This window comes from Loxodonta africana, chromosome 8 (assembly GCF_030014295.1).
Source record: "Loxodonta africana isolate mLoxAfr1 chromosome 8, mLoxAfr1.hap2, whole genome shotgun sequence".
NCBI lineage: Eukaryota > Metazoa > Chordata > Mammalia > Proboscidea > Elephantidae > Loxodonta > Loxodonta africana.
In genome coordinates, this window is record NC_087349.1 from 116,324,199 (window position 1) to 116,342,714 (window position 18,516).

The 18,516-nt window shown below is 42.2% G+C and overlaps 1 protein-coding gene across 2 annotated transcripts in view; it reads left to right on the forward strand.

Moving 5' to 3' along the window:
* Positions 1 to 18,516, forward strand: part of TNS3 (tensin 3) — a 337,654-nt gene that overhangs the window by 15,599 nt on the left and 303,539 nt on the right. For both annotated transcript variants that reach the window (XM_064290241.1, XM_064290242.1), the window contains exon 2: positions 11,020 to 11,057. The gene's annotated coding sequence lies outside the window, so the exon portion shown is untranslated. The remainder of the gene's footprint in view (positions 1 to 11,019; positions 11,058 to 18,516) is intronic.

Here is an 18,516-nt window from a genome sequence, read left to right on the forward strand (position 1 = left end):
GTGGTCCTGGGTGGGTTGCAACCCTTTTCTGGTCCTCAGTGTTGTGGTCTTTACATTTTGCTATTTGAATCTGTAATCTCTGAAATTTCCGCCTTTTCTCAGTACATTTATAAACAAGCAACCCCCCCCAAAACACAAACCATTTGCTGTCAAGTTGACTTTGACTCCTGATGGCCCAGTGAGTATCAGAATAAACTGTACTCCAGAGGGTTTTCCTTTCTTTTCTTTCTTTTTTAACTTTATTGTGCTTTGGGTGAAAGTTTACAGCACGAATTAGTTTCTCATTCAAAAATTTATACACAAATTGTTTTGTGACATTGATTGCAATCCCTGCACTGTGTCAGCATTCTTCCCCTTTCCACCCTGGGTTCCCCATGTCCATTTGTCCAGTTTTCCCATCTCTTCCTTCCTTCTTGTCTTGACTTTGGGCAGATATTGCCCATTTGGTCTTGTATACCCGATTAAACTAAGAAGCACGTTCTTCATGTGTGTTGCCGTTTGTTTTATAGGCCTGCCTCATCTTTGGTAATCTTTGGCTGAAAAATGGACTTCAAAACTGGCGTTAGTTCTGAGTTAGTAGAGTGTCCAGGGGCCATAGTCTTGGGGGTTCCTCCAGTTACTGTCAGACCAGTAAGTCGGGTCTTTTTTCTGTGAATTTGAACTTAGTTATACGTTTTTCTCTTGCTCTTTCTGGGAACCTCTACTGTGATCCCTGTCAGAGTGGTCAGTGGTGGTAGCTGGGCACCATCTAGTTTTTCTGGTCTCAGGCTGGTGGAGGCTGAGGTTCATGTGGTTCTTTAGTCCTTTGGGCTAATATTTTCCTTGTGTCTTTGGTTTTCTTTATTCTCCTTTGCAACAGACAGAATGGCACCGATAGATGTATCTTAGATGGCCGCTCGCAAGCTTTAGGGCCCCATTTGCTACTCACCAAAGTAGGATTTAGAACGTTTTCTTTGTGAACTATGTTATGCCAATTGAACTAGATAATCCCCAGTCTTCAGCTCCAGCAACTTGGTCCCTAAAGATGTTTAGATGTGTCTAGGAAGCTTCTGTGACTTTGCCTTAGTCCAATTGTGCTGACTTCCCCTATATTTTGTGTTGTCTTTTCCGTCACCAAAGTTGACACTTGCCTACCATCTAGTTAGTGATTTCCCCTCTTCATCCTCCCCTACCATGTAACCATCAAAGTTTGTTTTTTTCTGTGTGTAAACATTTTCTTGAGTTTTTAGAATAGTGATTTCATACAATATTTGTCCTTTCGTGATTGACTTATTTCACTCGGCATAATGTCTTGCAGATTCATCCATGTTGTGAGATGTTTTGCAGGTTCATCATTGTTCTCTATTGTTGCTTCGTATTCCATTGTGTCTTTGTACCATAATTTGTTTATCCATTCATCTGTTGATGGGCACTTAAGTTGTTTCCATCTTTTTGCTGTTGTGAATAATGCTGCAGTGAACGTGGGTATACATATGTCTATTTGTGTGATGGCTCTTATTTGTCTAGAATATATTCCTAAGACTGGGATTGCTGGATCGTATGGTATTTCTATTTCTAGTTTTTTAAGGAGGTGCCGTATCATTTTCCATAATGGCTATACCATTTTACATTCCCACCAGCAGTGCAAAACAGTTCCAGTTTCCCTGCAACCTCTTCAAGATTTATTATTTTCTGTTTTTTGTTTGTTTTGATTACTGCTAGTATTGTTGGGGTGAGATGATACCTCATTGTGGTTTTGATTTACATTTCTCAAATGGTTAACGATTGGGCGTATTTCCTTATGTGTCTATTTGCCACCTGAATATCATCTTTGGTGAAGTGTCTGTTTATATCCTTGACCCATTTTTTAATTGAATTATTTTCTTTTTGCTGTTGAGCTGTTGAAGTATTTTGTGGATTTTAGAGATTAGACCCTTTTTGGCTATGTTGTAGCCAAATTTTTTTCCCAGCCTGTAGGTTCTCTTTTTACTCTTTTGGTAATGTTTTTTGATGAGCATAAGTGTTTAAGTTCTCGGAGCTCCTAGTTATCAAGCTTGTCTGTTGGTGTTTGTGCATTCCGAGGGGTTGCCAAGCCTTTCTTCTGAGGCACGTCTGGGTGAACTTGAAACTCCAACCTTCCGGTTAGCAGGGGAGTGCTTAACTGTTTACACCACCTAGGGACTTCAGTATATCATAAACATTCACATGTCGAGCCCTGCATGTACATGCTATTTATTGGCAAAAAGGTATGCCTTTTACATATATTATGTAAGTAATCATACGTAAACATGATGTGATGTTTTGGCGGAAGTGTCCTTTCTTGGCTCATTTCTTGAGAAGCAGAGAATGGTGGAGGTGAGCATGGACCCTGGACAGACTGCCTGGGCTCCCACTGTGCCTCACTGCTCTTGATTTTTCTCTATGAGTCATTTTGAGGAATAGCGGATTAAATTCATGGAGAACACACAGAACACTGCCTGGCTCAAGAAAGTGTTCCATAGTGTTAGTGATGGTCATAATAGTCATGGTGGTGATGACAATGGTGTTGGTGATGAAGATGATGATGGTGGTGATGGTGATGAAGGAGGAGGGGAAGGAGAGCATATTCTTTGACCCAGGACATTATTTTTGCTCTTTCATTTTTGCCTTATTCTTGACTTTCAAACCCCTGACTCTCACATTTTAACCTCCTATTTTCCCACAAATTTTATACATGGCTAAATTAGAAGGAAAAAAAAAATTTATTTATTTATTTTGAAGGTTGTACAACTGTTTATTAAGTAAATTCAAGCACGTATCATAGCAATATAAAGCAGGAAATATAAAATTGCAACTGTCTTGAAATCTCGCTACTACAAGTCCCAGTATAGGCCATACAAAATAGTATGGATTCCTGTTGTTCTTGTTATTTGACTCCAACTCATGGTGATCTAAAGTGTAACGAAACAAACCATTACCCAGTCCCACACCATCTTCATGACCACCACCATACTAGACAGTGTTATGTTGTGACCCATGAAGTTTCCATTGGCTAACTTTGAAAGTAGATAGCCAGGCCTTTCTTCCTAGTCTGTCTTAGTCTGGAAGCTCTATAGAAACCTGTCCAGCATGGGTGGCCCTGCTTTTAGGATGAAGATGCCAGATCCTCGACATAGCCAACCAAGACCATGCTTTTGGCCTCAAAAAATTTATTTTTAAGAAATTGTTATATTTGCATGTAGAGGCTTCTGTATCCCTGCCTCTGGAGCTTTATCTAAGGTGAAAGCTGGATGGAGGCAGAAATGGTGGAGAGCAGTAGGTTTAGTGTCTTCAGTGGTTGCGTCATGCCGCCCAAACCCCAGTGGATGCTGCTGTTGTTCTCACATCCTCACAATCAGCTAAGACTCAGTGGTAACCTGTTGCTGAGTTTCCCTGGGTGGTTTAACATGGTCCTGTGTACACCAGTAATCCTTTCACAAACCCAAACTGGTTATATTCCTGATAAGCCAGAGGAGAGCATGGGTACATCTTGGCATTGTGGCGCTGGGTAGGGTGAACTTATTTTTATGGTGCTGAGAGTAGTACATTCTGGGGGACTCATCCATGAAAAAAGTGGATCCAGGGAAGATATAGAAATGATCCCCTTGAGAGAGGTAGTTTGCCTGGGTCTAGTAGTGGATTAGAAGAGAATAGATGGGAATGGAAAAGAAGGCATAGAATATAGAAATGCCGTATAGAAGAGACAACTGTAGAAAGACTCCTAAAGAAATGAAAGTTGAGAAACAGAGCAAAAAAGAGGCTAGAAGGAATATGGAGTGGAGGAGTTGCCTGAGGAAAGTTCTATAATGAGCTATTACATTCCATTAACCCAACATGTATTAGGCACCTACAAGGATAAAAAGATGAGAATGCCATGTGCTGTCCTTGAGGAGCTCGTGCTCTGGGCTGAGGGTCCTGTTTTGAGGAGCTCTCAGTCTACAGGAGGGAAACCTACCTTCAAGGAACTTCAAGTCTGGTGTGGGGAGGTGTCCTGCTTTCGAGTAACTTGCAGCCTTTGGGAGGGGGAAAGCCTTGGCTTTGAGGAGTTTCCAGTCTTGGGGGTGGGGGAAAGTAGGTGGAGGGTCCTTTCTTTGAGGAGCTGAAAGTTTTGGGGGACCTGCCTTCAAAGACCCCCAGGCTACAACAGAGGTGTCCTTCCTTTGAGGAGCTCCCAGTTTGGGGAGGTCTTTCCTTTGAGGAGCTCCCAGTTTGGAGAGATCCTGCCTTTGAGGAACTCACAGTCCAGGCGGAGGGTCTTGCCTTCGAGGAATTCACAGTCTGGGAGTTGAGTCCTGTCTTCAAGAAGCTCAGTCTATAGTATACTAAGTGATTATAGATAAAGGCTTGGAGATAGCTGGGCAGATTGGTTCATTCATTTGAGAGTTATTTCGTACTTGCTGTGTGCCAGGTACTGTATTAGAACTTGAAGACTTGGTGACTAGTAAGACTAAGAAGGCAAGGCAAATATGTGGATGGGTGCATTGGGAGACTCTCCTGCTATGGAGGTCCAGTCCACTTGGTTTCATGGAACCTGTTACCAGGGACCTACAAAGCCTTCCGAGAGGCTAGTGAACGTGAGGTTAGACTCTGGGAGAAGCAGAGAGTGACCAGCAAGGGCTCATCTATCACATGACAAATATGTGTAGCGTGTTGCCTGAAAGATTCTAACAACCCTGTACAGCAGTGGTCTGGTTCCCAAGGCCCTTCAAGACATTTTGAAGAATAGCAGTTCCAGGACAACAATTAAAAATGTGGAATGCTTCAGAGCCAGACAGTTCCCGAGGGTTATTCCTGGAGTGGGAACCAGAGTTCTTAAATCTGACTTTGGAAACCCCCATTTGACAGTGGAGCAGATGTGTGTTGTACAGACCCTCAGCTGTTGAGACAAAGCGTTTGGGCAGACTGGAGTTGTGTGTCATCGATTCCAGGAAAACCCATGAGAAATGTGCTTGCCACACACCCCCTCCGAGACCCAGGAATTTAAGCTGTGGGTGGAGGGGGAACTTTTGACAGGAAAATGTTCTCAGTGGAGACAGTAGCACTGGCTATCATGAATGCTTTCACTTGATATTTCTCAACTTTTAATTTTTGCCAATTAGCTTATGAAAAGTGGCATTAGTAGCATTTCATTTTTATCATATTTTTCGTTCTTCTGATTATTACTGAAGTTGGACATTTAAAAGTCATGGAGAAATCCTCTGTGACATTTCTGTTTATTATTTAGTAAACCAGCTGTTTGAATCCTTTGATCATTTAAAAATTAGGTTACTTTCTTTCTTGGTGTGTAAAAATTCATTATATTATGAATATTAATTTTTTTTACCAGTTATATTTAGGCAGAACGTTTGTCAATTTTTGATGGCATTTGGCATACAAAAATGGCAAGTTCTTGTCGTCCCACCTTAATAAATTGCAAACGTTGTTTGTGGTGTGTTTATCATGGAAACATTTTAATGTTTAGTTTGTTCAGTTCTACCTATCACTGTCATTTAGTTTATGTTTTTGTTTCTTATTTGATGATTCCTTCCCCACTCCAAGGTCATGCATGTATGTGTTCTGTTCTTTTTCATTCTAATGCTAACATCTGCTTTTCCAATTTTGGTCCAATTTCATGTTTGGTTCAGTAGAGCTTATGTTATTTATGCTATGTTTTTCACTGAGTGAGCCAGTTTTCCCAGCATGGTTTATTGTCCTGTGATCTGTCTTCCTTACCTGATTTGTGATGAGTCCTCTGTCCTATGCCAAGTTCTCATGTACAGTAGGCCCACCGGGCATGTCTGTCTTTTAAGAAGTTTGTTTTGCTAACTCCATAGAGTTGCAGATCTTTTAATCTTGCATGTTATAGGCATTTTCACATATTACATTTTCAGAAACGATGATTTTCAGTAGCTACCGATCTTAGTTATCTAGTGTTGCTATAACAGAGATACCACAAATGGATGGCTTTAATAAAGAAATATTTATTTTCTCATAGTAAAGTAGGCTAAAAGTCCAAATTTAGGGTGTCAGCTCCAGGGGAAGCCTTTCTCTCTCTCTTGGCTCTAGAGGAAGGTCCTTGTCTTCAATTTTCCCGTGGTTGAAGAGCTTCTCAGGTGCTGGGACCCTGGGTCCAAAGGATGCACTCTGTTCCTGGTGCTGCTTTCTAGGTGGTATGAGTTCTCCCTGTTGCTTCTGCCTTTTGTATCTCAAGAGATTGCCTCAAGACACAATCCAGTCTCACAGGCTGAGTCCTGTCTCACTAACACAATTGCTGCCCATCCTCCCTCATTAATATCACAGAGGCAGGATTTACAATATATAGGAAAATCACACAATACTGGGAATCATGGCCCAGCCCAACTGATACACATATTTTTTTGGTGGACACAAGTCAATCCATGACAATACCTAATATTTAATTTTGGATATATTGGTTTTTCTTTTTTTATTGCTTAAACCCGTTGTTGTCCAGTGGATTCCGACTCATAGCGACCCTATAGGACACAGCAGAATTTCCCCACAGGGTTTCCAAGGAGAAGCTGGTGGATTTGAACTGCTGACCTTTTGATTAGCAGCTGAGCTCTTAACCACTGCACCACCAGGGCTTTTCTTGCTTTTTTTTTTCATGGCAGAAAGTCATCTTTGATATCATGCTGTTCTGTGCCAACTACATATGAAGAGGGTGAGTGCCAGAGAGGGACCGTGACTTGTCTGGGACTAGCAACGCTTATGAGGGAGTCAGGGCTGGACTGTGCTCCTTCCAGTGCCTCAGATTGCCTGCACCTTCTCTGTGTTCCCTGGGATTAAAAAAACCCATTGCTGTTGAGTCAATTCCAACTCATAGTGACCCTAAAGGACAGAGTAGAACTGCCCCATAAGGTTTCCAAGGAGCATCTGGTGGATTTGAACTGCCAACCTTTTGGCTAGCAGCCGTAGCTCTTAACCACTAAGCCACCAGGGTTGCCACCAGGGATTCCCCGGGATAGCTCCTATTATGTGTTTTCGTCATTGGTTTATCACATTTGGAGCCTCAGCTCTTATAACACGAATAGCAGGCACCGTCGCAGCTAGTGCATCAGTTTTTTTTTTTTTTTTTATTGTGGTAACAAAGCATTTGCCATTTCAACATTCTTCACATTAATTATGTTCATCATGTTCTTCAACCATCCTCTCTATCCCCAAATTATACCATCATCGCTCTTAAAAGAAGCTCAGTGTCTCCTAAGCAATGAATTCCCCTTTCCCCCTCCTTCCGCCCATGGTAACCACTAATATACTTTGATCTGTATGTACTTGCCTGTTCTAGATATTTCATATAAGTAGGATCATACAATATTTGTCCTTGTGCATCTGACTGACTTCACTTAGCATGTTTTCAAGGTTCATCCATGTCGTAGCATGCATCCGAGCTTCATTTCTCTGTATGGCTGTGTAATAGTCCATTGTTCGTATGCACCACTTTTTGTTTATCCATTCATCTCTTGATGGACATTTAGGTTGTTGTGTCACCTCTTTAAATGAAACCTCATGGACCTCTCTGACAGGGATCACAATACAGGGTCCCAGACAGAGCACGAGAAAAATGTAGAACAAAATTCAAATTCACAAAAAATGACCAGACTTACTAGTCTGACAGAGACTGGAGGAACCCCTGAGACTGCGACCTCAGAAAAAACTCAAAAAGTAAACGCACTGCCGTCGAGTTGATTCCAACTCATAGAGACCCCCTGTGATTTCCAAGGCTGTAAATCTCTGCAGAAGCAGTCTGACGCACCTTTCTCTCACGGAACCTCTGATGTTTTCAAACCACCAACCTTTCAGGTTAGTAGACTGCAGACACCGTGCTAACTCAGAACTGAAGCCACTCCCAAAGTCTACCTTTCAGCCAAAGGTTAGACAGTCCTGTAAAACAAACAATAACACACGTGAGGAACGTGCTTCTTGGTTCAGTCAAGTATAAGAGACCAAATGGGTGACATTTGCCCAAAAGCAAAGACTAGCAGGCAGGAAGGGACAGGAAAACTGGACAAATGGACACGGGGAACCTGGGGCGGAAAGGGAAGGGGGGAGAGTGCTGACACATTGCAGGCATTGCAAGCAATGTCAGGAAACAATTTGTGTATAAATTTTTGAATGAAAAACTAATTTGTGCTGTAAACTTTCACCTAAAACGGGATAAAATAGAACGAAACAAAACAAAACTCAAACCCCGTGGGTGTGCTCTGTTCCCCACTGAAAACTGAGCGGAGGGTTTCAGGTTCCTTCAGGAATGCTCTGTTACTTAATTTGCTCTGTCGCTGGGACAAGTTACTTCATCTCTGGGGCTTCAATTTTCTATTTAGAAAATGGAGATAAAAATGTGGTTTTCTCCCTGACTATCGAGGGGATGTGTAAGGCACTTGGAACAGCACCAACTGCACTGTGGCAGCTAGAGTGCCTTTGCATGCCAGAGAGCCCTCATACTCAAGCCAAACGGTGGTTCTTCTGCACACGCAGGACAGTGGCTCTTCTGTAGTGGGGAGTCCCCAGGGGGGCGGGCTCCCAACTCAGCATGTCTGGGCCTGGCTCTGCTCTCTGAGTTCTCGGATTTCTCCTTGTGGGATGGCAAATATGAGGGGCAAAATACTCCTATATTTTGTGAAAGGACTCAAACAGCCAACTCATGAATGGCCAGTTTACTTCAGGATGAATTACCGCTTTCTTAAAGCCATCAATAAGCAAAAGTTGTTTGTTTTTTTTTTTTTAAGGTGACACTCAGTGCTTGGAAGACCTCAATGAGATGACACTCTAATATGCTGTTGACGAGAGTGTTAATTGGTTAATTTTTCTAATATGTGATTTGGCAACATATGCTGAGAACCTTAAAAATGACAATACCACTTGGCACAGGCATCCCTTGCCTTCGATTGGCTCCTAAGAAATCGTACATGCTGACATATCAACAAAAATATATTTAGCTGGTTTTCCCTTAAGCATGTTATTGCAAGAAGACAATTTAGAAGTCCTTTGAAACTCCCACTTATTTTATGATTTTGCCCATCAATGGTCCATGGCTGTCTGTGATGGAGTAGGCCACCCACCATGAGTGTGTCACACCAGTATCATCCTTCCACTGACCATTGTATTAGTTATCTACTGCTGCATAACAAACCACCCCAGATCTCAGTGCCTTACACAACAATATATGTCTATTTTCTCCCACGGTTTCTGTGGATCAGGAATTGGAGTGTAGCTTGCATGGGCATTCTGGCTCATGATCTGTCACCAGACTGTGGTCATCTGAAGGCTTGACTGAGGTTGGGGGACTGGCTTCCAAGGTGGCTCAGTAATGCTGGCAGGTTGGTGCTGGCAATTGGTGGGGGAGGCCCCATTTTCTGTCCAGTTGGGCCTCTCCACAAAGCTGCTTGAGTATCCCCATGACATGGCAGTTGGCTTTTCTCAGAGTGAGTCATCCAAGACACCATAGCAGGCACGTACTGAGTTTTTATGAGGTCACACACTATCCCTTCTGCCATACTGTATTGTCACACGGACCAGCTCTGATTCGTGGTAGAAGGAAAGTACCTGGAGGTGAGGATCATTGGAGGCCACCTTGAAGGCTGACTACCACACGGGTGTAATGATCCAGTCAAGTGCTGCTGAAGTTGACTAGCCCATAAGATTGAGTGTGTGGACAGAGTGTCCTATCGTGCCAGGAGAATGCTTCACTTGCTAATTCTCATCTACCAAAAAGCTGAAGGGCTTCTCACCCATTCCCTTTATCTCAGTTCTTCCTGCCGGCCTCAGGCCTCTGGCTGTTTTTCTGTCTGGGTTTTTAATCTAGGGTAGAAACCCCCTTTTTTCCAGTCTCAAGGTTATCTTGATTTGAAACTTATTCCTCACCTTGGTGCAATGTACCCATTAGAAGATATAGAATAACTGTTTGTCTTCGTGAATAGTCTCACACACTTCAGAGGCATGGAAAGACTTGCACAGAAGGTGATGGTGGGATGTCGCAGTATCATTCCTCATGTCTAAGTATTTCCTGGTCCTGCTGTCTCTGACTGAAAACGATGGGGCTGGAGACAGAGCCTGCAAGCCGCCACTGGGGCTGGGGACAGGGACAGGGCCTTTATGCTGCTTCGTTGGGGCTGGGACCGGGACAGGGCCTACATGCCACCATGCATCTTGTTGGCACAGCTGAAGGTAGGGTGGGAGGGGAAGGGCCTTTGAAATTCTCATCAGTCCCAGCTCTAAGTCTTCATCCTTAGCCCGTCCAAGCCAACAGATGATGTGCTCTGGTCACACAGTTGGCCCCCGGGAATTGAGACATGGATTTATTTTGACAGTCAGTTCTTAGGTTATCCGAAAGCAGAAGGGGTACAGAAATCAAAGGCATTGACTTCTCAGTAACTTAAAGGTTCCCATCTCAATGCTTATAGGGCATTTTCAAGTTTCCCTCTTTTTTTCAGAGATAAACTATAATTTCTGGAAACCCTGGTGGTGTAGTGGTTAAGTGCTACAGCTGCTAACCAAAGGGTCAGCAGTTCAGATCCGCCAGGCACCCCTTGGAAACTCTATGGGGCAGTTCTACTCTGTCCTATAGGGTTGCTGAGTCGGAATCGACTTGATGGCACTGGGTTTGGTTTTTGGTTTAAACTATAATTTCTAGGCCTTCACGAATATCTTTTACTGCCCAAATTCACTGCCTTTCTTCTTTGAGATCACATTTGGCTGGATATATCCTTTCAGAAACCACTCTGTTTGTAACTCCGCTCCCAAGAAATGGCCCCTGAAACCATCATCACCACCTCTGCGGAGGGTTTCTAACAGAGAACAATTTTAAGTTGGTTCTTAGACACAGGCATTGCGTCCTGTTGAGATGGTGGATCACAGGTGTAGGTGAACAACTTTGCCCTCCCAGGGAGCGGCACTGGGCGCACTTTGAGAGCCAGTCATAGGATCTGCAGTGAGACCTTCCCAAGGGTTGAGAGAGTTTGGAGAAGTAATAAGCACTGCTGCAGGGACTGCTTAACACACACATTCTTTCGGTTTCTTTTTCAGTCTGCAAGTATTCCTGCCACAAGAAATGTGAAGCCAAGGTAAGCATTGCCTTTCTTTTCTCACAGGACTTTTTATAGCCTAATTGGCCTTTGTCAAATGATACGCATAGAAAGTGGCGAGAGGGACTATTTGGAACATGGCCACTGAAATGAAACTCTTAAGAAACGGCTAGTAGATAAATTGTGATGGGTCGTATACATTTTTGTCTCAAGAATAAACTGGAGGGCTATGAAACCCATGCTTTTAGTTATAGAAAATAATTCTTAAGAATTTGATTTCAAATAAGAATGAAATCATTTTCTCCTGGTCCTGTCACCAGGACATTCTCGGTGACAAAATGATGCCTTGTTCCTGGTTCCATTGACATACTTTTCAAGGGAGAGAGGGCAGTGGGGATGGAGAAGGTCTAGGATGTCAGCCTGGTCACATGAATCTTTCTGACTTTCTCTTGGAGGATGGTTATTCATAGATTGACTGGGATTTTCAGCTTGTAATGGACATCTGGGGACTCTGAATTAAGTGACGTTATCCCAAGTTTGCACATTCTCTGAGGGAGTTGACTTGCTGAATGGCCTTCCTTCCACCTAGCATTGGGGACCTCAGTGTACTATGCTGCGTTTAGGGCTTTGATTAGCAGGTAAGTGAGATGGCAGAGAAACGGCACCTGGAAAGGTGCAGGTACCTGATGGTTTTCTAACTGGGTCACAGTGGTTTAACCTCCTAGATTTCTAGGTCTTGATGTTGGTCAGCAGTGGAACCTGGGTCTCTCAGCCCAACGCCTTTGTAGTTAACCATCAGATGTTCCTTTAGGCTCCTTTCAGTGGCTGTAGGCCTAGGGAGGTGAGGTTTTATAGACTTCTGGAATCTTGTTGCTGTATGGGCTTCATGGGTCAACTGTTCCTGAGACTTTTAAACTTATTCTCAGGTTCTGAGTGAAGGCGGTGCTGGAAGCCAACTTCATGTTCATGTGAACTGGCTTCATGTGGGTGGATTCCTACCCCCCTCCCCTGCCCCAAACACACACACACACACACACTCACACATACACAGAGTTTGAAGAACTATAAGGATTACAGAGATGAAATGACTTTTCTTTTAAAACTTTTTATTTTGGAGTATTTTGAATACATGCAGAAGTAGAGAGGACAGCAAAATGCACCTGCTGTGCTCATTCCCAGACCCCAAGCTAGCACTCCCTCTTGTCCCTTCCAAGCCCCCTCCACTCCCTGCCTCTTTCAAGATGTCACAGGAGATGGATTTTGAGCTGTTTTAAAATGAGGCACCTCCTGGTAGAGCTTCATGGACGCGTCTGCTGACACTTTCAGTCTCACTCTGGAGAAGGCTTCCCGTTTTCAGCTAAAGCAAGACATTTCTCACTCATACTCATGGGAGTGGTGGATTTCCTACTGTGGTTTATTTTAGGTCCCCTTTGCTCACAGATATATTTCCTGGCTGCACTGTATACTTTAAAAATATATTTTGTTATGTTTTTGGTGAAGATTTATACAGCAGTTTAAGTTCCCATTCAGTGGTTTCTACACAAGTTGCCCAGTGACACTGGTTATAGTCTTCACAATGCGTGAACGTTCTCACTATTAACGGTTTGGCTTTTCCATTTCCATTAATCTAATTCCTCTGCCCCCTTACATTGTTATCTTTGTTTTAAAGTAACTGATGACCATTTGGTCTCATATTTTTAAAAAGAATGCGATACTTACAGGTGATATTCATTATTTTCTGAGCCAATTTGTTATTTAGCTACAAGGTGACCTCAGGGGTTCGTTTCAGTTCAAGTTTTGAAGAGTATCTCAGGGCAATAGTCTTGGGGAGTCCTCCACTCTTAATCTGTCCGATAGGTCTGGTTTTTTTTTAGGAATTTGAGGTTCTGTTCCACATTTTCTCCCATTCTATCAGGGTGCATCTCTTGTGGCCCTGATTAGAGCAGTCAGTAGTGGTAGCTGGGCACCATCTAGTTCTTGTGGTGTCAGGGTAGATGAGGCTGTGGTTTGTGTAGACTGTCCTGTAAACTACTTTCTTCCTTGAGTCTTTGGTTTCCTTTTTTCTCTTTTGCTCTGAACGAGTAGAGAACAGTGGTTGTATCTGAGGTGGCTGCTCGCAAACTTTTAAAACTCTGAACATTACTCACCAAACTAGGATTTAGAGCATAACTTTATAAACTATATTACGTCAGTTGACCTAGATGTCCCATGAGACTGTAGTTCTTATCCTTCAAACCCAGAAATCCAATCGCACGAAGTATTTGGGTATGTCTAAGAAGTATCCATAACTGTTCCCCTACCTATGTGCTTTATTATATATATGAGTATATGTACATACAGTCACATAGATGGATGTGTGTATATATGTATGCATACATTCACATATGCACACACACACACACATATATATATATATACACCTATACACGTATGGAACCCTGGTAGCACAGTGGTTAAGAGCTCAGCTGGTAACCAAAAGGTTGACAGTTCGAATCTACCAGCTGCTCCTTGGAAACCCTGTACAGCAGTTCTACTCTGTCCTACAGGGTTGCTATGAGTTGGAATCAACTCAACAGTAGCGGGTTTATATACATATAATCAAACCCTAGTGGCACATGGTTAAGCACTTGGCTGCTAACCAAAAGGTTGGTGGTCAAACCTACCCAATGGCTCTGCAGGAGAAAGATGTGGTGACCTGTTCCCATAAAGATTACAGCCTTGGAACTCCTTTGGGACAGTTCTCCTCTGTCACACGGGGTCACTATGAATCGGAATCAACTTGGCCTCACCTAAGCAAACAACAACATACATATATATGAGTCCCGGTGACACAGTGGTTAAGCTCTGGCTGCTAACCGAAAGGTTGGTAGTTTGAACCTGTCAGTTTCTCTGGGAGAAAGATTTGGCAGTCAGCTTCTATAACGATTTACAGCCTTGGAAACCCTATGGGACAGTTCCGCTTTGTCTTTTAGGGTCACTATGAGTCGAATTCAACTTAGTGGCAATGGGGTACACATATATGCCTATATATATACCTATACCTGCACATAATTTTTTTTTTGTTGTTGTTTTTGCTGCTGTTTCTAAATTATATATGCCATAGTAATTACCAACAGGTCTTTTTTTTTTCTTGTGAGCTTTTTATTGACATTTTTCACCTTTGTCAAGCTGTGGACACTTCACCCTCGTTCAGTGTTACCTTTCTGTAAAAACAGCGTGGGACAGTGTCTGACCTCTTCTAACTTCACAAGGGGGAAGGAGAATCAAGATCAACAGCCCAAAGCTCCCATGGCAATCTCTACTTCTCTGCTGGGATCAATAATTCATTGCAATGGCCACACAGAACTGACAGACAATACTCATGATTATGGGATTAATTAGGGAAGTAACAGGTTACAATTTAGGTTCAGGAACTCTCAGGATACGGCTCTTCCATCAGGACAGCCTTTTCCCAGCTGCGCTTGCAGGCACGCCTCTCCCTGGCCCAAAGGCACTCAGCTTTCTGTCTCCATCAGCCGGGAAGCCCACCACACTGACTCCTGCTGCTAGGTCTCTGCTGCCAAGACTCTGCCACCACTTTTCGAGCTCACTCTCTATCTCCTGGTTCCCGGAGCTTCTCAGCACAGGGTTCCTAGGTTCAAAGGATGCAAGAGCTCCTGGCTGTTCTTCCTTCGTGGTGGTGGGATCTTCTCTTTTCCTACCTCTGGGGTGGCTCATTTCAAGTCCAGTGGGTTGATAAAACTGACCAACCCCTTTGGTGGGCCATGATTACCCTATCATACAGCCCTGCCCCATCACTTGAGTGGAAGTTACAAGACCATGGCTAGAAAGACCACACTAAAGCGATCCATTGCACCATACTGTCTCATCACCAAAAATAAGTGTCTACTGCCTAGAGAATGAATCCCCTTCTCCCTTCCCCACCATCCCTGGTAACCACTAATGAATATTAGTTTCTGTGTATTTACTTGTTCATGTCCTTTCATAAAAGTGAGGATATACTATATATATATATATATTTCGTGATTGACTTATTTCTCTCAACAGAATGTCCTCCATGCTCATCCATGTTTCAAGATGTTTTGGGAATTCAGTTTTCTTTATCACTGAGTAGTATTCCATTGTATGTATGTACCATATTTTGTTTATCCATTCATCTGTTGATGGGTATTAGGTTGTTTCCATCTTTTTGCTATTGTGAATAGTGCTGTGATGAACATAGGCATGCATATGTCTGTTCATGTCACTTCTATTAGATCCTTTGAGTATACTCTTAGGAATGGAATTGCTGGGTCATATGGCAGCTCTACCTCTAGTTTTTTGAGGAACCTCCAGACTGTTTTCCACAATGGCTGTACCGTTTTGCATTCTCACTAGCAATGGATGAGAGTTCCAATTTTTCTGCATCCCCTCTAACACATGTTGTTTTCCATTTTTTTATCTTGATCATACTAGGGAGTAAAATGATATCTCATTGTAGTTTTGATTTGTATTTCTCTGATGTCTAATGATGCTGAGCATCTTTTCATTTGTCTGTTGGCCATTCAAATGTACTTTTTGGTGAAGTGTCTGTCCATGCCCTTTGCCTTTTGTTTGGGATATTTGTCTTTTTGTTGTTGAGTTGTAGAAGTTTTCTGTATATTTTAGATATTAGACCCTATCTGTTATATTGTTCTCAAAGATATATTTTAGATATTAGACCCTATCTGTTATATTGTTCTCAAAGATTTTTTCCCAGTATGCAGGTTTTCTCTTTACTCTTTGGATAAAGTCTTTTGATGAACTTTTATAAGGTCCCAGTTACCTATTTTGTTTTCTCTCGCTTGTACATTCATTGTTGTGTTCGATAATCTATCATTGAAAAAAATTAGGTCCCAAAGCTTTGCTCCTGTATTTTCTTCCAAGAACTTCATGGTTTTAGATTTAACATTTAGGTCCTTGATCTATTTCAAATTAGTCATTGTATATGGTGTGAGGTATGGATTTTGTTTCATTTTCCTGCATGTGGAAATCCAGTTTTGTCAGCCCCATTAGTTGAAGAGACTGTTCCTTCCCTGCTGATTGGATTTGACACCCTTGTTGAAAATCAACTGATCATAGATGTTTGGATATATTTCTGTATTTTCAATTCTATTCCACTGGTCTATGTGTCTATCATTAAACCTGAACCAGGCTGTTTTGATTTCTGTAGCTGTGTAGTATGTTTCAAAGTCAGGAAGTGTGAGGCCTCCTACTTTGTTCTTTTTCTTTAAAATTGCTTTGGCCTTTCAGGGTTTCTTGTTTTTCCATATAAAATTGAGGATTGGTTTTTCCATTTCTATAAAGAATGGTGTTGGAATTTTGGTTGAGATTGCATTGTATCTGTAGATCATTTTGAGTTTTATTGACATATTAAGTCTTTCAGCCCAAGAGCATGCAATATCTTTCCTGCTGTTTAGCCTTTAGCCTCTTTCAGAGCCCTGGTGGCTCAGTGTTTAAGAGCTCAGACATTAAACAAAAGATCGGCAGTTAGAATTTAGCAGCCACTCCTTGGAAACACTATGGGGCAGTTCTACTCTGTCCTATAGGGTTGCTATGAGTCAGATTCTACTCAATGGCAATGGGTTTAGTCTCTTTCATCAGCGTTCTATAATTTTTGTTGTATAAGTCTCTCACACCCCTGGGTAAATTTATTCCTGGATATTTTACTCTCTTAATGCTATTGTAAATGGAGTTGTTTTCCTAATTTCCTTTTTAAATTTCTCAGTGCTCGTGTATAGAGACCCCACTGAATTTTTGTGTTCACCTTGTATCCTGTATCTTTGCTCAATTTCTCCATTAATTCTAGAAACTTTTTAGTCAATTTTGGGGGATTTTCTACACATAGGATCATGTCATCTGTGAATAGGAGTGGTTTTACCTCTTCTTTCCCAGTTTGGATACCTTTTGTTTGCACTGTATACTTTTGATCTGCGCAATTACAGGTTGAAGCAGTGATTCCTGTACATAGCAGTGCATGGGGAAGTAGATCCTCTGGGGAACACTTCCAATTCTGCAGAGGATTTTAATGTGTCCCCCAACCATGAGGCCCTCGGTTTCAGTGACCCATGTAACTCAGCACTGATTGTGGGGTAGAAGGAGTTGGAGAGCCATCCTAGAGAGATGTGGCTTGTCCTGTCACTTGCCCATCTTCACTTGGGACAGTATGGTTGGGCCACCCACGTCTCACCTGTAGCTGCAGAAAGGAGCCTCTGTCTTAAACTGGGTCCCTCCCTGGCTGCTTGGGTGATCGAATTCTTTGGTTTAAGGAATATTCCAGAAGTTAACTATCACTGATTATGGCATTTCTAACCACAGCAATTGGTAGTTTGCCTGAGAGATAGATATACTTTTATTCATATCAGATTATGGTAGGGGGAAAATGTATCCATATTCATTTTATTTGATAATACAACCCTGAATGGTAGGAGAGACTGTCACCAGCAATAACAAAGCTCCTTCTTATTCCAAAAATATAATGCTATCATTGTCAGGGATATCAGGGCCTGGAGTTCTCAGCTGTGCCTTGGGGCTAAGCACGTGGGAGAGGGCTCACCCCTCAGGAACTGAATGTGGCTGCTCCAGAACTTGAACTTGACTGTACTTGGGGTTTTGGGTTCTTGATTACCATGTATAAAACCACCCAGTGCTGTCGACATATACACTGGGTGGTTATATGTATATATATATTTATATATTTATATATATATATATTTATATATTTATATATTTATTCATATATATATGGATATATGAAGGCGCCCTGGTGATGCTTGGCTGCTAAACTGGAATGTTGGCAGTTCAAATTCACCAGCTGCTCTGTAGGAGAAAGATGTGGCAGTCTCCTTCTATAAAGATTACAGCGTTGGAAACCTTATGGGGCAGTTCTACTGTGTCTTATAGGGTCGCTATGTGTTGTAGTCAATTCAACAGCAGTGACGTTTACACAAATGTATATGGTAACTGCATGGACTCCCTGATATGTACGTATATATGGCAACCATATCGGCTTCCTAATATATATATATATACAAACACACATGTGTATGTATATATATGTATAGTAATATCATGGGCTCCGTATTATATATACATATATATGGTAACTGCGTGGTATACTACTATATACATATATATGTGGTAACCACGTGAGTGCTCTACTACATACATATACATATATGGTAACCATGTAGGCCCCTAATTACATAACATACATGGTGACCACTTGGATTCTTTATATATATGGGATCTGCATGGGGTTCCTACTATATATACACATGTATGTGGTAACCACATGGGCCCCCTACATAAACTGCATGCCTAGATTTCTTGAGAGTCAGTGAGGCTTTTGGTAAGAACACAGGCTGTGACCTAATGGCAAATGTAGTCTGGCGGGTTACTTGACTTCAGTGAATCCCTTGACCTTAGTGTACTCCTCTACAGAGTGGGAGTACTTGTGCTTGCTTTCACAGGCCTGGTG